The sequence below is a fragment of the Hemiscyllium ocellatum genome, chromosome 8, assembly GCF_020745735.1.
Source record: "Hemiscyllium ocellatum isolate sHemOce1 chromosome 8, sHemOce1.pat.X.cur, whole genome shotgun sequence".
Taxonomy (NCBI): domain Eukaryota; kingdom Metazoa; phylum Chordata; class Chondrichthyes; order Orectolobiformes; family Hemiscylliidae; genus Hemiscyllium; species Hemiscyllium ocellatum.
Genome location: NC_083408.1, coordinates 87,858,569 through 87,882,094, shown reverse-complemented (window position 1 = coordinate 87,882,094; position 23,526 = coordinate 87,858,569).

Here is a 23,526-nt window from a genome sequence, read left to right as displayed (position 1 = left end):
GTGCAAAGGGCACAATTTTGGCAGTAAATTCAAACTGTTTTCTCAGTCAATATGTTGTTATTCCAATGAAAAGGAAGTATTACTTGAACTGCGTCAGGTCAATGAAGCAGAGAAAATACTCGACAGAGAAATAATTGTGAATTAGTGACTGTGATAGCTCTCAAGACACTGCATGAACAGAAAAGGTAAAAGAAAAATCAACTACAAAGGCATTTGAATTAAAACGAAAGCAAATAGCCGAGTGAAAAGAGTCTGCATCCAAATTAACTGGAATTGGCAAACAAAACCAGTGATTAGTAACAGACAATGTTTAAGTAGGATATGGAAATGATTACAAATTGAACATATTCCAGTAAGATAAAAGAAAGTTCATTGTACAATTCAGGGTTTCTATGAATGAATTGGGAAATTAGATCAGTTTAAAACTAAAAAAAAATGTATTGCCCAGATCATTAAAAAGTTCAATCCCATGTCAGGAAGACAAAAAATGCAATCCAAGTAAAATAAAAGATATTAGAGGGGAACAAAAAGCTTAATAAATGAGGTTAGTTTAAATAAATATCTTGAAGAAGGAGAGGTGGGGAGAACATGTCAAAATGCAAAGTTGAAGGCATGGCTACCATTGGGAGCGCAGGAGACTAGGATGTCAAATCACAACAAGAGATGACAGCATCAGGGAAACAAACTGCTCAAGGAGGGGATCACAGTACTTGAGGATGTTAAAGATATCTGGAGGAGTAGAGTAATAGGAAGACTTAAGTATGAAGAGGAGAAGTTCAAATGGAAGTTAAATCAATGGGTGGGGTTTTCCCTTCCTGGAGTTGGCTGGACAAATCGCAAGGAGGGGAAATAGTTGGGTGAGTTTGCCTTAGACAGAAACTCAATTTGTCTCTTGTACAATGAAGTACTGGGTGAGAAGATCAGTGATTGACTTCTTCAACCCACCAATATTTTAGGACCTTAATGAACACTTCAGGAGATAGACTTATTGCTTCCCCAGTCACCTGCTTCCTCGATGGGTGAGAAAGTTTACACTGGTTGATGAAACAACAAGAGTCTAGATTAGGGTGGTGCTAGAAAAGCACAGCAGGTCAGACAGCATCCGAGGAGCAGGAAAATCGACTTTTCGGGCAATAGCCCTTCATCAGGAATAGAGGCAGGGTGCCTGCAGAGTGGAGAGATAAATGAGAGGAGGGTGGGGGTGGGGAGAAAGTAGCATAGAGTACAATAGGTGAATGGGGGTCAGGATGATGGTGATAGATCAGGGAGGAGGGTGGAGTGGCTGTTTCAGGACATGGTTGAAGAGCTTCAGGGCAGAGGAGATGACCTGGGGGTTGCAGTGAGAGAGAGACTCACTGAGATTCTTGTAGAGAGAGGAGGAGAACTTCTTCAAGGCAGGCATTCTTGCAAGAGGATTCGCAGTAGGGTTAAAATCATCTCGGCAAAAACAAGGACTGCAGATGCTGGAAGCCAGAGTCTAGATTAGTGTGGTGCTGGAAAAGCACAGCAGGTCAGGCAGCATCCGAGAAGCAGGAAAATTGAAGTTTCGGGCAAAAGCCCTTCATCAGGAATAGAGGCAGGGTGCCTGCAGAGTGGAGAGATAAATGAGAAGGGGGTTGGAGATGAGGAAAAACTAGCGTAAAGTACAATAGGTGAATGGGGGTGGGGATAGAGGTGATAGGTTGGGGGGAGGGAAGGTAGCAAAGAGTACAATGGGTGAATGGGGGTGGGGATGGAGGTGATAGGTCAGAGTGGAGGGTGGGGGAAGGTGGCAAAGAGTGCAATAGATGAATGGGGGTGGGGATGGAGGTGATAGGTCAGAGGGGAGGGGGGTGGAAGGTAGCAAAGAGTACAATGGGTGAATGGGGATGGGAGTGGAGGTGATAGGTCAGAGAGGAGGGTGGGGGAAGGTGGCAAAGAGTACAATGGGTGAATGGGGGTGGGGATGGAGGTAATAGGTCAGAGAGGAGGGTGGAAAAGAGTACAATGGGTGAATGGGGGTGGGAATGGAGATGATAGGTCAGAGAGGAGGGTGAAGTGGCTGTTTCAGGAGACAACAAGTACAATGCACAAATCTTCATAATTGCAGAAAGATGGGGCAATAGAAAGTCAAAAAATGTCAGAGTTGAAGAAGTTATTAGAATGCGATGTAAGAAGAGAAATATTAACATGAGATTGAGATCACGTGAGAAAATGGGATTAGGTTAATCTCTTGTGGATCAATTTACTTGTACCTGAATAAAGTGTTATTGCACTGTAAGCATCTAGCAGATGGAAGAGGACCAGAAGAGAGACCTCTCCACCATTATAAAAATTACGTTGCCGTAGCAGTAACTTTATCGTTAGATTTTAGCACTTCATTTCTCAAAGAGGATAATAGAGCCTAATTGCAAAATAAGTGATGCATCACCCAAATATTGCAACAAATTTTCTTAAGCTTTACATCTCTCTCTCTCTTTCTCTCATCAAAATGACTGGCTCTGAAGATGTCCAAAGGACTTTGCAGGTCCTTGTGTTCTACCTGCACAACCTGAAGAAGACTGCATATCACACTAACTGTTGCAAATTGTTTTCTCCTCTCACCCTATGGGTCTTTTCCTTCACAACTGTAAATGCCAGACACTAAGTATTCTGGAGCAGAGACACGTGCTTCCACAGTAGCTCAGTGAATTATTCAGCGACTAGCTGAGTTTACAGACTCAAAGTTTCAGGTTTAATTCCCAGTCTGTGATGTTGCTCACCATCAAGTTGATATGGCAGTACAAATGCTACTAGTTGACCTCAACACCTTTAGGATTGGCAGGAGGGGAGAGAAAATGATTCCAGAATTCTTGTTCCTGCCCACCACTGCTGGAAATAAACATCCATGGACAGGGTGGAGCTGAAATATGATGTTGCCACATGCACTTCTGATATTCCCCCATAAGCCCCAGTGGTCAATATCAGAAGGTTGATTTATAGTTTTGACATCTAATGCAGAGGGAAAGAAAGTCAAATTTTAGGGCAATATGTTAATTGTAAGCAAATGGTTTAATAGGAGTTGCTAATCTAGGATAATACAAACAGAAGATGCTGGAAGGAGTTGGCAGGTTTGGAAGCATCTGTGGAGATGGAAACAAAGTTAACATTTCACTTTTGGAATCTTTTGGGGAGTGTTAGAAATGCCATCGATGTTGAGTGAGTGAAAGGGGGGTAGGATCAAGGACAAGTGGCATGGTCAGGAACAGATGTAGTAAAAAGAATGTGCCCAGAGGAGATCTGGATGGTAGAGTCTGAAAACAAAATAGTGGAAATAATTGTGAACTGAGACTAAAGAAACAAACCAGCAATGAAAATGGAAGAAAATGAAGGCCAAGAGTTTGAACTAATGCTAATAAACTCAATGCAGCGTTCAGAAGACTGTAACATGATCATTCAAAAGATGAGATCCTGTCCCTCAAACCTTCATGAGGTCAAAGATGGAAAGGTAAGAGGGGGAACAAGGTGGAAATTAAAACAATAGGTGACTGGAGCTCAGGCACGTATTTGTGGATTGAGATGAAGCCACCCAGCCTGTGTTTGGTCTCATGACTATAGAGAGACAACACATCAGCTGCAAATACAGTATATTACATTGAAAAAAATACAATTCCATCTCAAATGAGTTTTTGGGGCCTTAGATATTGAGAAGGGTAGAGGTAAAATGGCAGGTACTGCATTCCATAGAAAGGTGTTGTAGGAAAGGGATAATGTATTGGAGTGAGTGAGGAATTGACAACAGATATAGTAGAGGGAACAGTCCATTCAGAATCCTGAAAGTGGAGAGGAAAAGAAAGTGCCTTTGCTGGGGGGGGGATCAATGCCAGAGGTAGCAGAAATAATGATCCATTGATCAGGGTGGCTGTTTGATGGTAGATGATGACAGCAATTTGCAAATTATAAGACCATAAGACCATAAGACATAGGAGTGGAAGTAAGGCCATTCGGCCCATCGAGTCCACTCCGCCATTCAATCATGGCTGATGGGCATTTCAACTCCACTTACCAGCGTTCTCCCCGTATCCCTTAATTCTTCGAGACAACAAGAATCTATCAATCTCTGCCTTGAAGACATTTAACGTCCCAGCCTCCACTGCACCCTGTGGCAATGAATTCCACAGGCCCACTACTCTCTGGCTGAAGAAATGTCTCCGCATTTCTGTTCTGAATTTACCCCCTCTAATTCTAAGGCTGTGTTCCACGGGTCCTAGTCTCCTTGCCTAATGGAACAATTTCCTAGCGTCTACCCTTTCCAAGCCATGTATTATCTTGTACGTCTCTATTAAGTCTCCCCTTAATCTTCTAAACTCGAATGAATACAATCCCAGGATCCTCAGCCGTTCCTCATATGTTAGACCTACCATTCCAGGGATCATCCGTGTGAATCTCCGCTGGACACGTTCCAGTGCCAGTATGTCCTTCCTGAGGTGTAGGGAACAAAACTGTACACAGTACTCCAAATGGGGCCTAACCAGAGCTTTATAAAGTCTCAGTAGCACAACGGTGCTTTTATATTCGAACCCTCTTGAGATAAGTGACAACATTGCATTCGCTTTCTTAATCACGGACTCAACCTGCATGTTTACCTTTAGAGAATCCTCAACTAGCACTCCCTGATCCCTTTGTACTTTGGCTTTACGTATTTTCTCACCGTTTAGAAAGTAGTCCATGCTTTTATTTTTTTGCCAAAGTGCAAGACCTCGCATTTGCTCACATTGAATTCCATCAGCCATTTCCTGGACCACTCTCCCAAACTGTCTAGATCCTTCTGCAGCTTCCTCACATCCTCAGTACTACCTGCCTGTCCACCTAACTTCGTATCATCTGCAAACTTCGCTAGAATGCCCCCAGTCCCTTCATCCAAATCATTAATATATAATGCGAACAGCTGTGACCCCAACACTGAACCCTGCAGGACACCGCTCGTCACCAGCTGCCATTCCGAAAAAGAACCTTTTATCCCAACTCTCTGCCTTCTGTCAGACAGCCAATCCTCAATCCATCCCAGTAGCTCACCTTGAACACCATGGGCCCTCACCTTGCTCAGCAGCCTCCCTTGTGGCACCTTATCAAAGGCCTTTTGAAAGTCTAGATAGACCACATCCACTGGGTTTCCCTGGCCTAACCTACTTGTCACCTCTTCAAAGAATTCCAACAGGTTTGTCAGGCATGACCTCCCCTTACTAAATCCATGTTGACTTGTTCTAATCAGACTCTGCTCTTCAAAGAATTTAGAAACCTCATCCTTAATGATAGATTCTAGAATTTTACCAACAACCGAGGTTAGGCTAATTGGCCTATAATTTTCCATCTTTTGTCTTGATCCTTTCTTGAACAAGGGGATTACAACAGCTATCTTCCAATCATCTGGGACCTTTCCTGACTCCAGTGACTCTTGAAAGATCTCAATCAATGCCTCCGCTATTTCCTCAGCTACTTCTCTCAGAACTCTAGGGTGTATCCCATCGGGGCCAGGAGATTTTTCAATTTTAAGACTTTTTAACTTTTCTAGCACAGATGCATGGATTGCCGGCAGATACTTCTTCTCCACTCTTGTTTTCTAGACAGTTCTCAAAGTGACCATGATGATGGTGCTGGGAATTGGTAAGTAACAATTGCAAAGAGCTTCCTGAAGGGAAGGCTTGTAGCAGGCTTCCTCTCCCTCCAAACCACTCCCAGTACTTGGCCCTTGAAAGCTAGAGTCTCTGGTTCTGAACTTTTGTGTGCTGTGAGTCTCTTAATGACCAATGTTGGGTGACTCAGTTCAGCAGCATTGTCTGGAATTGCTCGCTTTGACCCTGAGCTCTGAATAATGATTGATATATTGAGTGTACACCATGCCTACTTTATCAACTCTGTCACAGCAACATGGAATATAGCTGAGGCCAATACAAGTGACCCCATTTTGCTAGAACTTTACACCAAATAGTTTTGAATCACAATGAAGGACAATTGGCAGAAGGGTCTCTGCACGCTGCTGTTTCTCACAGCTGCTAACACATTGACATTGGCAGATAGAAATGAAGAAGTCACCCAATCAGACGAGAATAGTGCACAGCACGACGTGATAAAACCAAAAGAGAGAAAATAATACCAAATGTAGCACACTTCATTGAATGTAACTTAACTTTCAAAAATGTTCCTTTATCAGCTTCTGTATTTAATTTAAAAGATTGCTTCAAACAATTTTTCATTGGTTGACAGGTAAAGAATGCTGGTCTCTATTTTCAACAAGATAAAAACCGTTTTGCACAAATACATAATTCATTTTAAAAAGTGCAAGCACAAAAATTGCAGAGTGCTCAAGTATTGCACTGCTTCAACTATTTCACTGGGACACATTGGGCCCTTTCAGTGGACGACGACATTGCATACCTGCACACACTTTCAGTGTGTTTGAATAGCTTCTTTCTCCATCAACACCTCGAGCTGAGCTTTGTGACAGCTGCACCCATTTTCAGTTTACCAAGGTTTTAGTGAACATATCTTGGTTACATGCTTCAATGCAGACTGTGAATGTTAAAGATCAAAACCATCAAAAACGTTTTTTCTCTTTAGAAATGAGGAGCATGCTGGTGCTGATAGGATGGCCAATTGTATACAACTCATGACAGGTCAGCTGCAAGTGAATCTTTAAAGATGAGGCAAGGCTCTTTCTTGATGTGAATTAACGTCCAGCTGATGCGTATCTAGGAATGGATCATACTACTGGATGCAGATCAATACAAACTTCATCATTAATATAACTCTTAAGAGACCAGATTAAAAGGATGTACAGTAAGACCAGCTTTAATTTTCCTAGAAGATAGATGCAAAGTGCGATCATTTTGTGAGTAAGGGAGTTTTAATTTATTTGTAAAAGTCTCATTTGTGTTTGCATTTAGCAATTAACCAGAATCTGCTGTTTCAATTCTAAGTTTCTCAGCATGAAGTAGAGTTTCACAAGATCTCCGCTGGAAGAGAAGTTGAGGTTAGATAACTAAGAAACTGGCTGAAAATGTTTTTTTTCTGTAACGGGGGTCAGCTAGCACTTTGTTTCAGAAACATACAAAGTTAGACATCTGACTGCAACTTGGCACAGAGTATTGCTTTGAACCGGGTGCTGGTTGGAGTTTGGTGATTAATGGAATTAGATATAGGAGGGGCTCTGAAGCAGAGATTAAGCATAAATGAGTCCTTTTATGTTTGACAAGATGTACCACAGGAATCAGTGCTTTTGTACTTTTGCAATCTACTAAAAGTTGTGTTTGTCATCCCCACTCAAGCTTTCTAATGTGGAGTGTTATATACCAAAATGATCAGTACAACCTCCTGTGTTGATTCAGCTAATTCAAATTTAGTTGTCACAATCCTCCAAATAAAGGGACAGCATAAAACTGTTTTGATACAGGAGTACACGGCTTTACTGGGCTTTTCAAAGGGATGTGTGATGTACCAAACAGATCATCATGAGTTCCAATGGTGTTAATAGCTCTCATTCAATGTAAAAATCAACATCACAACTTTGGTCTTGTGGACCAGTTGGCCAACTAGCTTACATAAATGCCCTGGATGAAGGGACCAAAAAGGTTGCTAAATTTGCTGATAACTCAAAATATGCAGAAAGGTATGTTGTAAAGAAGATGTAAGGAAGTTACAAAACAATCTGGAAAGTTTATGTGAGTAGCCAAAGTTCTGGCACGTAAAAAATGGAGTCTAATGTGAGAAAATGTGAAGTTGTTCATTTTAGAAGGTAGAACAGAAGAACAGAGTATTCTTTAAATGGAGAAAAAACGGTAGAAAGCTGCAACACAAAGGGACTGGGAGGGGGTTCTTGCACATGAAACATGGAAAGCTAGCACACAGGGGGAGCAGATGATCAGGGAGGCTAATGGAATGTTGACCATTATTTCAAGGGGCTTGGAGTATAAGAGTAGAGAACTCTTTCTACAACCGAACAAGATGCAGGTGAGAACACATCTGGAGTACTGTGAGTGTCATAGATTCTCTACTTTTTTTTATTTCAAAAATATACTTTATTTGTAAAATTATTTGGATCTCTATACAATTGGTCATGCTACTCTTGTGCACACATTGCATTTTTTTACATACAGACATCAAAATTTATTTTTTCCGATATACAAGTCTGTACATTTACTATCCAGCTCTTCTGCTGAGGTGTCAGCGGAGCCCAAATGACTGGGTGGGCCCCCTGTTCTTCTTAGGCAGGCAGATGTTACACGGTGGTCTTTCCCCATCGCGCCTTGGCGGCAGCTGCCCCAAGCTTCAGCGCGTCCCTCAGCACGTAATCCTGGACCTTGGAATGTGCCAGTCTGCAACACTCAGTCGGGGTCAACTCCTTCAGCTGGAAGATCAACAGGTTTCGGACCGCCCAGAGAGCATCCTTCACCAAGTTGATGATCCTCAGGCACAGTTGATGTTCATCTCGGTGTGCATCCCAAGGAACAGACCGTAGAGCACGGAGTCCCGTGTCATGGAGCTGCTCGGGACGAACCTCGACAAACACCATTGCATTCCTCTCCAGACATTTTCTGCGTAGGCACATTCCAGAAGGAGGTGTATGATGGTCTCGTCCCCCCCGCAGCCGCTTCAAGGGCGGCGTGCGGTGGGGGAGAGAGTCCAGATGTGCATAAAGGATCTCACAGGCAGAGTCCTTCTCACCACCAGCCAAGCCATGTCTTGGTGTTTGTTGGAAAGTTCTGGCGATGAGGCAATCTGCCAAATGGCTTTGACAGTCTGCTCAGGGAAGTGCTCGGTAAGAACTGCCCTCTCCTTTTCCCGAAGGGTCTCAAGGACACTACGGGGTGACCACTTCCTGATGACTTGTGGTCAAAGGTGTTTTTCTTCATAAACCTCTCCACGAAGGACAGGTGATACGGAATGGTCCAACTACTCGGAGCGTTCCGCAGCAGCGAGGCCAGGCCCATCCTTCGCAATACCGGGGACAGGTAGAACGTCACTACGTAGTGACACTTGGTGTTTGCATACTGGGGAGTCACGCACAGCTTGATGCAGCCGCACACAAAGGTGGCCATCAGGGTGGGGGTGGCATTGGATGTATTTTATCCCCCATTGCCCAGATCTTTATACATTGAGTCCCTTCGGATCCGGTCCATCTTTGATCTCCATATAAATTGGAAGATGGCCCAGATGACTGCAGCGGCACAGGTTCTGGTCATAGGCCAGACCTATGCCACATACAAAAGCAATGACAGTGCCTCACACCTGATGACCAGGTTTTATCCCGCGATGAAGAGCGACCGTAGCTTCCATCTGCCCAGTTTCTGCCTCACTTTACTGATACGCTTCTCCCAAGACTTGGCGCACGCCCCAGCCCCCCCGAACCAAATACCTAGCATCTTCAGGTGGTCAGTCCTGACGGTGAAGCGGATCGAGGATTGGTCGGCCCAGTTCCCGAAGAGCATGGCCTCACTCTTGCTTCGGTTTACCTTGGCCCCCGAGGCCCGTTCGAACTGGTCACATATGCACATGAGTCTGTGCACGGACAGCGGATCCGAGCAGAAAACGGAGACGTCATCCATGTACAGGGAGGCCTTAACCTGCAGGCTCCGCTGCCAGGAATAGTCACCCCTCTCAGGCTTACATCCTTCCTGATGGACTCGGCAAATGGCTCTATGCAGCACACAAACAAGGCAGGAGAGAGAGGGCAGCCCTGCTTAACTACAGATCTGACTGGGAAGCTATCTGATTCCCATCATTGATTGAGACTGCACTGACAATGTTGGTATAGAGCAGTCTGATCCAATTGCAGATTCCCTGCCCAAAGCCCATTTTGGAGAGAACATCTCTCATATAGCTGTGTGATATCCTGTCAAAGGCTTTCTCCTGGTCCAGGCTGATCAGGCAGGTGTCCAACCCTCTGTCCTGCACATAGGCAATTGTATCCCTGAGGAGTGCGAGACTCTCAGCGATCTTCCTGCCCGGTACAGCACAGATTTGGTCAGGGTGAATCACCGACTCCAGAGCAGACCTGACACGGTTGGCAATAACTTTTGACAAAATTTTGTAATCTGCATTCAATAGTGAGATTGGTCTCCAAGTTTTGAGTTCCTCCCTCTTCCCCCTTCCGCTTGTAGATGAGGGTAATGATGCCTTTCCTCGTGGATTCACTCATGCTACCTGCCCGAAGCATACTGACATACACCTCTAGCAGGTCCTGGCCAATCAAGTCCCACAGAGCAGAATAGAGCTCGACTGGTAAGCCGTCGCTTCCGGGAGTTTTATTCTTTTTGAAGGACTCAAGGGCCTTGGTCAGCTTGTCCAGAGATAGCAGCTGATCCAGCCTCTCCCATGTTCTGTCGTCTAAGACCTCCATGATAGAGGACAGGAACGACTGGGAGGTCCCTACAGTGTGGAAAACAGGCCACTTCGCCCAACAAGTCCACACCAACCTTCCGAAGAGTAACCCAACCTGACCATTCCCCTACCCTATTACTTTACGTTTACCCCTGACTAATGCACCTAACCTACACATCCCTGAACACAATGGGCAATTTAGCATGGCCAATTCACCTAACTTGCACATCTTTGGATTGCGGGAGGAAACCAGACCACCTGGAGGAGAGTCACGCAGACACGGGGAGAATGTGCAAACTCCACACAGACACTCACCCAAGGCTGAAGTAGTTTTGCTTCCTTTATTTAAGGAAAGATATTATTTCATTGGAGGCAGTTCAGACAAGACCTGCTATGGTGGGATTGTCTTATGAGCAAAGGCTAAAGAGCTTGGGACTTTATTAATCGTGGTTTAGAAGAATGAGAGGTGATGTCATTGAAACAGAGGATTCTTAAGGGGTTTGATAGTGAATATACTCAGAGGATGTTTCTCCTCATGGGAGAGTCTAAAACATCGTCTCAGAATAAAGGGTTGCCAATTTAAGACTGAATTGAGGAGGAATTTCTTATGTCAGAGGGTTGAAAGTATTTGGAACTTCTTGCTACAAAGAGCTGTGGGGGCAGAGGTCTTGTGTACATTTAGGTTGAGATAGGCTGGTTCTTGATCTGTAGGGGAATTGAGAGTTTCAGGTAAAACTCTGGAAATTGGAAGGAGGAATGTCGGATCAGCCATGATCCTATTGAATGGCAGACAGACTCGAAGGGCTGAATGGCCTACTCTTATCCTATTTCTTAGTGTCACATAGAGAGGATGTTTGCTAGTGGGAAAATCTAGAACCGTGGTACACTGTTTAAAACAAATAGTTTTCTCATTTTGACAGGTATGAAGAGACATTTTTACTCTTAAAGATTGTCTGTTTTCGAGCTCTTCCTCAGTGGAAGCAGGCAGTAAAAGCAAAGTCTTTCAATATTTTTAATACAGTTGTGGATAGTTTCTTGGTTAAAAAGAAAGAGGGTGAAAGGTTATCAGGCATAAGCAGAAATATTGAGTTGATGTTATGATCAGAATAGCCACAATCTTAGTAAACGTTGGAGGGACCAAATAGCCTACTCCTTCTTCCAAATCCTACGTCCTTATGCGAGACTTTAGAGTGGTGGTATCCATTGAATGTATGAACATAGTTAAGCTGTTATTTTAAATTGTTTATGATGTCTTGCCTACTATGGTGATAGGTATGTGGGTTTTTATTCTTCTTAAATATAACTGCCAGAATCTTCTCATATCCTGAACAACAAAAACGTTGGTGAGAAATGTCAGAGAATCGCGTGAGAAATCAATTTCTTGATGCCATTGATCCTGGATGTCAAAATGAGATTCTCACCAATGAGTGGCTAGGGAGTATCAACAGGGATTATCACTCATTATTATTTAATTGCACCTCGTTAATATGCACTGTCCTATTTTACTATTCACCAGATAGAGATTTTCCAACAAGAAAGTTAGAGCAGGCACTGGTAGAGTTCATAAGGAGGAGCCAGTGGATGTGGCTTATTTGGACTTTTAGACGGCTTTCAATAAGGTCACGCATAAGAGATCAGCATTTAAAACAAAAGGGATGCGTTGGAGGGTAGTGCATTGACATGGATAGAGAATTGGTTGGCAGGCAGGAAAAAAGAAGAGTAAAAGTAGATGGATCTTCTTCCAAGTGGCAGACAGTGACTAATGGGGCACCATATGGATCAGTGCTTGGACCACAGCTATTCACAATAGCTAATAATATTTAGATGAGGAAACTAAATACAATATCTCCAGGTTTGCAGGTGACACCAAACTGAGGAAGGTGAGCTATGAAGAGGATGCAGAAATGCTTCAGTGTGATTTGTACAGGCTGAGAGAGTGAACAAATGCATGGGAAATGAAATATAATATGGAAAAATCTGAGATCATCCACTTTGGTATCAAAAAGAGAAAGACATGGTGATAGATTAGGAAAGGAGGAAATGCAGCAAGACCTGGGTGTCCTTGTTCACCAGTGACTGAAAGTAAGCTTGTCGGTGAAGCAGGAGGCAAAGAAGGCAAATGGTATGTTGGCCTTCACACTTAGTGTCTACCTGCCTGCTCACAGCATCCATGCCTTGCCTGTCCTGACAGAGAAATCATTTAATGAACTCGACAAGAATGACACTTTGTTAAAATACGGTAGGATTTAGCTCAACCTGTTATGATAGCTACACAATGCATAGAATGGTCTAAAACACAAATTGAAATGTAGACTTTGAGATAATGTCTCCAATGTTTAATCATGTAATGTCCAAAGATCTGTATAGATTATGGTACTGAATTATCGCCTGCCTGATGTGGTGAGTAATGATGAGTAAAGTGGGAAAATACAACGAAAATTTAAAAATCACAATCTTGACATGAAGGTGACGTTTTCTGATTTGTCCTTCAAAGCTTGAACAGCAACCTCACATCCTTAACATTGAGTAGTGACTATCTTATTTCATCTCATTAAATCTTAACTCATCACGTTTATACTCCACTTCTCATTTGTCTCTTCTCCCCACAGAAGCTCAACATTCCAAATTCCCGACATTGTAAACCAGAGCGGGTGTCTGGCAGCTGCAGCTCACTGAAACCAATTTGGTGCACCACAGGCTGGTGGACTCCTGCGGTGGTCAGTTGGAAAAAGGATCCCCTTCCTCTCCCTTATCCTATCCACAAGATCTCCAGGTCCCTATCTACACAGCAGAGAGAAAGTGTGAGAGAGAGAGAGCTTTCCTTCCCTCCTGGCTGCTTCCACAGTGATAACGTTGAAGATGCACAGTGTGAGGGTTAGTTCCTAGCTTGCAGCATCTGAAGGGGTGTGCAGCTAGGCTGTTATTATGGCATCCACTGTTTGAACGCATAAAGACCTCGACAGCGGCGAGCACTTCGAATTGTGTAATTCCCTGAGAAAGGTACCAAGGAGCCTGGTTGCATAAGTAACAAGATGAAGAGTGGGAGACTGCATGAGAAAAGTTACTCTGAATGATGGCGAACTAGGTGCCATGAATAACACTCAACAAAACATTGAACGGAAAATGGGAATATTCTGTCCTTAGTGTGAAAGCAACATGAAAATTACCTCATTAAACTGTAATATAAATATTTATTCAAAACTCAAAATAGATATACGACCCAGGAAAGTATAATAAGGCAGCATGCTATTGGTTGTATTGGCAGTGGTGTTTGCCCCATCCTTTACTGTATGCTTAAAATAATTTTCTGCCTATTGAAAATCTACCCTTGGGTAAATTCCTGGAGGGAGATGTGAACCAGGTGCTCAAATAAACGACTCCAGTTTGAATCCCAATCTCAGTCACGCTGGTGAAGATAAGGCAGGGAAAATTGGGTGGAAAATGATTACTTGGCCAAGGGCCACCATTGACACTATCCATTCAGCTGACTACGGCCTGTGCCATCCACCCCCCACCCCCTGACGACTAAGGACCAAGGAGGCAGAAATTTGGAAAGAAGCCATCACATGCAAGGAACGGTAAATTCCTGATGACAAGCCAGCTGAAAATAAAATCCACACATGAGCAACAGGAGTTAAAAATAAAATCAGCAACAAAGTGCAAACACTGATTTTCAGATCAAATGACCAAACATTCAGAGAACCTGTGAGCAAAGCCGAGACACAGAAAATCTGGTGATCTTGATGTGATTTATTGTCACCAGTGCCACCGATTAAAATAAGTGCCTTTTTGCCTGATCCCTGCTTCAAAGAAGAACTCTAAGGGCTCATAAAATTCCAGAGTACAAATAGGTGCCTCTGAGTTCCAGTTATTACTGCATGCCCCACAAGTATTGAGACATATAATCTGTAAAAAGTCAGCTTCAAAGCTCCATAGAGATTGGTGTTAACCCTGACCTCTGCCCCTGCTCTACTTGGGGTGTCCAGACTTCTAACCAGGTGTTTTGAATAAGTGCATTTTATTTCCAGAGATGCAATCAAAATGTTCACACTTTTGTATTTGGAATAGTAATACTTTCCCTCTCTTTCACAGTCCATAATTTATATTCTCCCATTCTACGTCTGGCATTTTGCCTCCCTATCTAGCATGGTGGCATCAATCTTAAGGAAAAGTGCTGCAATAAAACATGCATTAGGGGCAAAGGCCGAGAAGATATGACAAAGTCAAACATGGGAAACAGTTCATATGAACACTGAGATTTAACCCTCTTTTCAGCTTCCTTTTAATAACCATTCAGTGCAATTGTCCAGCTTTTTTAAGATGGTAAAATGACTAAATAATGTAAGTATCTTGAGTCTCACATCTTCATTCCTCAAAATATTGCTTGCCAAATGTAAAACCTAATCGTCGGAACTTTTTATGCAGTTCAACATTTAATTGGGAGTACACAGGAATCCACATTTAGCATAGCTACTGGATGCCATCGGTAACCTCAATTAGTCCACGCTGATTCTAAACAATTTAAACCAATCCTCCTGAGTACTGTGGTATGAGTTCAGCTAAACATCACCCAAAAGCCAAAGTAAGTCAGGTTGTAAATAAAGGACAGCTCACAAGTACAACTATGTCACACTCAATTGTGGATAGTAGATACTCTCTACAATGACACACATTAAATAAACCACAAACTGGTGCAATGAAATGTCAGACAAAAGGGCTTTGTGGAGCAGCCTGTAAAAGGAGAATTGTTACAGGCACATAAAACATTTTAAGAAATGTCTGTGGAAAGAAAAAGAATTTCCGCATCATCTAAATTGCCGACTTTCGGTACAAACAGCTTTTCAAACATTAAGATTTACCTGCACAACATCATGGTATTTCTAGTTTTGATGATGCATACACTCTTTACCCTGTAGGGGGTGCACTGGGTCCAAGCACAACAATGGGTGCCAGTTTAGTGCATAAAAGGGATTACTATGCAGGAAAATTTCAAGCACTCCTGTTTTCAAGAACAAGGAGTTGCAAATTCGGCACATATGTCAGTCCACTACTTACCTCCCCCTCCCCAACCCCAAAATGGTCCATGCTGCCTCCTTGTTTAATTTGATTTATTGTAGTCATATGTACCAAAATACAGTGAAAAGATTTGTTTTGTGAGCAGTACAGACAGATCATAGCAAACAAGGACATACAGATTATAGAGTGCTTAGAGACAGTGAGGCATGCAAGGTGTTAGCTGCACAGGAGGTGCGCAAAACAGGATTAACATTATTTGAAGTTAGAGAGGTCCATTCAATAATCTAATGATGGCAGGGAAGAAGGTGTTCTGTTGGTGCGTGTTCAAGTTTATGTTTCTTCTGCTGAATGGAAGGGATTGTAGGAGAGCAATACAAGGGTGGGAGGGGTCTTTGTAGATGTTGGCAGCCTTTCTGCAGCAAGGTGAGGTATAAATGGAGTCCATGGATGGGAGGTTGGCTTTTGTGATGTCTGGGCTGTGAAACATTTTGTAGTTTCTTACAGTCCTGGGCAGAGCAGTTGCTGTACCAGGCTGTTATGCACCCGGATAGAACGCTTTCTATGATACATCAGTAAAAGCTGGTGACGGTCCTTATGGGTATGCCAAATGTCTGAGGTAAAAACAATGACTGCAGATGCTGGAAACCAGATTCTGGATTAGTGGTGCTGGAAGAGCACAGCAGTTCAGGCAGCATCCAAAGTGCAGTGAAATTGATGTTTCGGGCAAAAGCCCTTCATCAGGAATAAAGGCAGAGAGCCTGAAGGGTGGAGAGATAAGCAATAGGAGCTCCTCTAGCTTATCTCTCCACGCTTCAGGCTCACTGCTTTTATTCCTGATGAAGGGCTTTTGCCCGAAACATCAATTTCGCTGCACTTTGGATGCTCCTGAACTGCTCTGCTCTTCCAGCACCACTAATCCAGAATGCCAAATGTCTGAGCCATCTAAAGAAAAAGAGGTGTTGTTGTACCTTCTTGACTATTGCATCTATGTGGGGGGTGAAAGGCAGTTTGTCTTTTATCATCACTCCTAGGAACTTGACACATTTCAATGACTTCTGCTTACATCATAGCATGCACACACAACAATGGTGGATTGGCAGCACTAGCAGCATGCATGACAGCTCCCAAGAGTTTCAACTGGCCTCTACTTCTTAAAGGGAAAGTGCACAGATAATGCAGAGCCACTGCTGAATCTGTGGAGAAAATTACCATACGAAGAAACCACAGCAAATGGACCACGAGGGAGGAGAGAGAGGGAGGAGCGAGAGGGTTTCCAGGTTTTCTGACCCATTGTTGGAAATTTTACTAAAGGAGGTTGAAAGCAGGAGGAAGCTATATTTCCACAAAACTCAGAAAACAAACTCTGGGAAGGGAATGACAATAGATGGCCAGAGAGATCAGTTGCAGACTGTGACTGAGAGAACCTGGCAACAGTGCCAGAAGAAGTTTGAAGATCTCACCTTTATGGCCAGAGTTAGGGAATACATCTTCAATTGATTTCTCCTTTCTGCTGCACAACTAGCCTCTCATTGATCATTCGTCCATCAGCAAGCTGAACTATAGTAGTACACTAATCTGTGACATTCAGATACTCCCCCTCATCCTCCCACACTTACTAATGTGGTCAGCCTCATACTTACCTCTCATGGCTTCCACACACAACTATTTAGCTAGAGCAGGAACAGTCCCCAAACATAATAGAACCTAAGTGCTGACTTTGCTTCCTCCTTCTTGCAGGCTGAGCTAGAATCTCCAGGAGCATAGGAGAACCAGCAGCAAGAGGCAAATCTGGACCTGATAGAGGCTACTTCAGGTATCCCTGAAAACAGTTAGAGTAATGATATGTGCCTGCCTAATACTCTTCTTCAAATGCCATCTCACACTGGCATTAAGTATAAGACACAAGGGGTGTGACCATGGACCTCTTGGTTCCTAGCAGGTGTTTCTCTCACTCCAACGCTCCCTTTGAGTGTTCTGCTTTCAAATACCCATGGACTACCAGCTGGCAAGCCATGTCTGCCTCATGAGGAAAGGGATGAGCTATCCACCACTCACCTCTGAGGAGGAAGCACAATTCCTTGACCTGACTCACTGACAGCCATCTTCTCAGATTCTTGCACTGTGTGTACCTTACAGGATGGTAGATGGCTACAATCTGCACATGGTTAGCCTCTGTGTGTGACAGGGCTGTTATTGGGGGTTGGGCTGTCAGGGAAATGGGGGTCAGGGAGAGGTTCAATCTGCCTGCTTCCTGGACAGAGAGGTCACAGGCAAGTTGTGCTGCAAGGGACAAATATGAGGATTTCAACAATGTGCCTTTACAGGGGAAGGCAGACAAATCTGCACATCCATGTGCTTTCTGCATTAACAGGCCTCCAGATAGCCTATTGTCACTGTCAACAAGCATGAAGAAGTCAGCTCCTATGTGGCTCAGAGTTGATTCTTTCCAGCTTGGTTGTTAACAAAGGCAAAGTTGCTTTAGACCTCCCAGATCCTAGGGCTGCTTTCTCATTACACAAAAACGACTGGAAGTATTTTAACCTGAGGGTTACCACACCTCAGGGGAGGGGCAAGGTTGAGAGGTGGGGCCTTCTTGGTAACCTCAGCTGACTTGGGAATTGAACGCATGTTGTCAATCTCAGTCTACAAATGAGCCAATGTCAGCACTGTGACTACTATGAGAGACCAAAAAGGCTGATTTTTCTGGCATTACCTGAAGTGATGAATACACTGCAACATCTCCAGGCTAGAAATCTATTGTTCCAAAACATCAGGGTCTGAATTTTTGCTATGGCCAAGAGGATTCCCGATTAAGCCAAAATGGTGGTGGAAGTCCAAATATACAAGTCCAAGCCATGAATATGACACCAGCTATTTTCATTTTTGGGGGGACCAGGGACAGGTTGTACTTGACATCTTCCAGTTCACAAAATGTTGAAATGTGGTTGACTTCAGTAAATTCCAAATTTCGCCAGTAGAATGTACGAGCTTTGAAATGTTTATGCGAAGACCTAAAGCTAATGGGAGTATTTGGAGAGGTGGACTACATGCTTGTATAGGAACAGGGATGGTTTAGGGAAAGCAAGGTGCCCTTTAGGGTTGCTTAAAGTAGACATGAGTATGTGTAAAATGCAAGGAAACCCACAGAAACTGTTGAGCTATCAGAACTCACATGTTTAGGGAACTACAAGCTGTTAAACCATTGAAATCTCTTGACCTTTAAGTGTTTGAGGAAACTGTCTATAGTATTAAAAAAGTTGCTATTTCAATCTATCTGTTGACATAGGCCTGAGGACTATGACTAAAGAATTTGTGTTGTTTGACTCAGTTTACAATGCCTGTCAGTACACAGTTGGATTGAAAATGCCAGTTGCTCATAAAGTCTCTGAAGTGGGACTATAAAAACAAGAGGTTAGGCAGCATCCAAGGAATAGGAAATTCGACGTTTCGGGCATAAGCCCTTCATCAGGAAAGATTCCTGATGAAGGGCTTATGCCCGAAACGTCGAATTTCCTATTCCTTGGATGCTGCCTAACCTGCTGTGCTTTAACCAGCAACACATTTTCAACTGTGATCTCCAGCATCTGCAGACCTCATTTTTTACCCCTATAAATACAAGACCATATTTTTCTAAGGAGGAATTAGGTAGTTAAGAAAGTCAGGTATTTGGAATAGGGTTTTTACCACTGCGAGCTTTTATTTTAAAGTGTAATTATAGTAGATGTGATGAGAACTAACATGGAGGGTGCAGGAGCAAACAATCATGGGTGAAGTTCATGGGTTATCATCAGAGTTACCATTGGCTTATAAAGTGCCCTGTGATGTGGGTGGATGAGCATAGTTCATCATTGAGGTAACTGGGGGAGGGTGGGGGTGGCAAGTGATTGATTAAGAGGTAAACATTTGCATGAAGGGTCAGAAGCCCATGGCAATGTCTGAGAAGTGTCTCTGTGTGTGTGTCTCAAAGGGGTGAGGGTTGTAGGATTGTTGTTTTTCTACTTAATTCCTTTTTAACAGGTGCAATGAAATCCCACATGGTGGACACGAGCCTTTTAAACAAACTTGCTTCCATGCCCAATTGGCCCAATGGCTGCCTCCAGACTCTTTCTGCCCCAATGTACACAGTGGCTTAGTGGTTAGCACTGCCATCACTGAGCCCCTGGGATTGCGTTCAATTCCAGCTTCGGGTGACTGTCTGTGTAGAGTTTGCACAATCTGCCTGGGTGCTCCAGTTTCCTCCCACAGTCCAAAGATGTGCAGAGTAGGTGGATTGGTCGTGTTAAATTACCCATAGTTTGCAGGCTAGGCAGATTATACTTACAATTAAATTTTTTGTACTATGAAAGTGAGATTTTTTTATGTTACTGTGGGCTCTGTGAATTAGAAAATATTGGGAAATGCAGTATTACTGGAATGGGGAGGTGGGGGAAGACTGTGGGTGCGATGCTCTTTGCAGGGGCTGACTTGATGGACTGAATGGCCTACTTCTATACTGTATGGGTTCTATGATCAAGATTACTTACAGTGTGGAAACAAGCCCTTCGGCCCAACAAGTCCACACTGACCCTCCGGAAAGCAACCCACCCAGACCCATTCCCCTACATTTACCCCTTCACCTAACACTATGGGCAATTTAGCATGGCCAATTCACCTAACCTGCACATTTTTGGACTGTGGGAGGAAACTCACGCAGACAGGGGGAGAATGTGCAAACTCCACACAGATAGTTGCTTGAGGTGGGAATTGAACCCGGGTCTTTGGCGCTGTGAGGCAGCAGTGCTAACCACTGTGCTACCCTGGAATGAAAATCCAGTTTTCCGGAACTCGTTCTCTCAGGTCGGTTTTGGAGAGTTGGACATTTTCCTAACTCTGTTTCTGACTCAGGAGTGAAACTTCAGGTCCAATTGTCCAGAATTGTTTTTAGCAGCTACTCCTGTTCCTCAATTTCATTGGCATCATTTTAGTGCATACTTAAGGGCAGAGATATGAAAGATACAATATCTTTATAAATAAACAATTTTTATTATTGCTCTATGATGTCTTCTCACCGTTTTATGTTTTACATAAAAGTTTTTTCCTCTTCATACACTTGTGGTTAGCCATTCTAATGGCACTCTATGATCAAGAAATATCTTGGTCCCAATTATCCCAAAAATAAGAGTTTATAGTGTAATGTATTTTTAGAGATGTCTCTTTAAGCCAATACATGAAATTAAATTAGTTTTTATATCCCTGTACACTTGGCTAAGGGCCTCATGTTTTCTCTTGGAAGGACTCCAAACTTGATAGTTTACATTTCTTTAATGCAAGATCTGAAGGCAACATTGCAGGTAAATACTTGTCTCTTATATCTGCAAAGCAAAATAAAACTCAAAGGCTTATCAAATGTTCAAAGAAACTTATGGCAAAGAACTTCCTGTTATTAGGCTGCACCAACTTCATATTTTCTCATTCACAGAGCCCACAGTAACATTTAAAAATCTCAGTTCATAGTACAAAAACATCAATTGTGAATAATGTAAGCATAATAAAAGCTGCTGCAAAAATAGTCAACCACAAGCACCTGATATAGGTATATTCGGCTATTAAATTTTTTATCATAAAATCACCATAGAATCATAGACTCCCTGCAGTGTGGAAGCAGGCCATTCAGCCCATCAAGTTCACACTGACTCACTGAAGAAAATTCCATCCATACTCACGCTCCTCTCCCTATTCAATCCTGTAACCCTGCATTTCCATATCTAACCTACTTAGCCTGCACTTATGCAGTGGCTGAATTTTCACCGCAGATTCTCCTGTTCTGTCTCTACGGTTTCTGTGGTGATTGAGCAGCAAGCCGACACACAATTACATAGACACCCTCAATAGTGAAGGGAAATTCATGCCTTAGTATCAGTAAAGGTTGGTGGCGTAATTAAGTGGTCAATATTTCTTTTTCCTTAAAGCATTTTAAAACCTTCATTTTTATTTTTCTTTAATTGTATCTTTCATTTAAAGAAAAAAATATTATTTCAAATCTTAATCCACTCCTTCACCCATCAAGTTTCAGATTAAATGTGATTTGATTTGAAGATCACAGTGAAAAAATATTGTAAATCAGTAATGGCTTCCTCCTACTTTATTCACCCCATTTATCTTTTATTTTCCAATTAGATTTGCAAAATACCACAACATAAAAGGCATGAGAGGGAAACTCAACATTTTGATTTTCAAAACATTCATTCTGGTAAATATTGTTGGAAATTATCAGTAAGTTTAATTCATCAAGATCCAGAAAGTATCTAGATCTGAACTCATTATTTTAAGGTTTAACATATACAGGGGGCACATGCAAGAAAAAACTGATCACAGTCTGCCTACCCATATTATCTTTAGATATTGATAGTTCCAACCAAATTTGGACAGTAGAGGGCGAGAACATTACATTGTTTGTATCAATATCAAAAGAATTCTTGATGCATGTCTAGATAATAGCAAAACTAAGTCAGCATGAAGGAATATATTTACCTTCTCAAAGTACTCTTGATATTTGCCCATTAGGTGCAATTGGATTTTATGTTCTTATTAATATTAATGCTTCTCAACCGTATTTGCACTAGGACAGTGCATTGTCATTAAGAGGATAATAACCAGTTCTGAAAAGACCTCAGTGAGTAACAATAAGGTTAGGAAATGCAGAGATAGATCATTTTCAAATTCATTTGCAGACCTCCCACAAATTTAGGGCAAAGTAATGCATCAAACCCAGGACTGTAAATCTGAATTAAAGCTGCAGCGACCTCTGTCTTAAATCATTCTGAAGCTATGAAGATAGTTGTTGTAAAATACTTCAGTTATAAAGGGATTCTTCTTCACACAATTTTGAATATGCTTAGTGCTTGTAATTGAGGCAAGCATGAGATATATTGAGTATTCATGAAAACGACCTTCTCCATTTACCCCCCAAATCTTGAATTTGTGACTGGCAAGAACCCTGGGGCAAAGAAGTAAGGTCAATGACATGAGTGCACACACCACATGTTCCAAAAATTAACCTTGCCTGCAAAAATGTGAACATTTTCACAAAGGATGGTGGTAGAGATAAAAAAAATTGTCATATGTAGGAACTTGCAAAAAAAGATGTGGTTAATGGAGAAAACAAAAGTCTGTTGTACACTGCTAAAAGAAACTGTAAAAGGTTAATAATTGAAGACAGACAGGAATTAGAAAGTATTATCCGGTGAAAACAAAATTTGCTTACAAACTAAAGGTGATGCAAAAAAATGTTCAACTGATTTGCTTTTGTACTAAAACACTTGAACTCCTAAAAAAAATCTAACTTTAACTAGAGGAAAAGAAGCTTTGTCTAGCTTGCCTTGTCAAAGTGCAGCTCCTATTAGCTGAATGATTTGCCAATAGTGGCTATGGAAAGTTAATGGCTTCGCCAGGGTCAGAGCATGTTTCTCCTTTGGGAGATAGGGAGGAAGGAGCCAATTCACATCCTAAACATGGAATATATCAAAATATATTACTTTACAAGCCTTTCTACTGCAAATACAGGCACAACATTCTGTTCCCTGCACCTACTTATAATACTGTCATAGATTACCAGCTGCCACAACTTGAGGATGAAGGTGCAGAAATGAAGCCAAGGAGTGATCATTTTAAATCATTCTCACCCAACAGTGCAGATACAGGAAAAGTACAATTCCTGTCTACTACCACATTCAGGCTTGAAAACAATACTTCCTGACCCTATTGTGGCCTCTGCAACAAATTGCTGAGTGTAGAACATACAACAGCATTTGATAATGGAAATAATATCTTCGATTACAGTAAATCTTTGTCCTGTGGAACTTCTATTTTATTGTTGTATGTTCCTGCATTTTAGAAAAATCATTAACTATGTCCTACTGGCCTGTATCCTCTAACTGTTTCTATTAATCCCACTACTGAGCAAAAACAAACAAAGGAAGACAATGAAGAAGACAGCAAGAACTAAAATGGACTAGATGTAAACAATTTTTGCAATTAACTTTTCAAAAGAATCAACATCGGAATGTTGGTCTAATCAAACAAAAAGTATAGGTGAGGTGGAATTAAATGTGTCCACTCCACGTAACAGCTTTGGAAGTGATGGAGCATTGAATCAGGTGGGAGGGTGCAGGGTCGGGACCCCATCATGTTCTTATT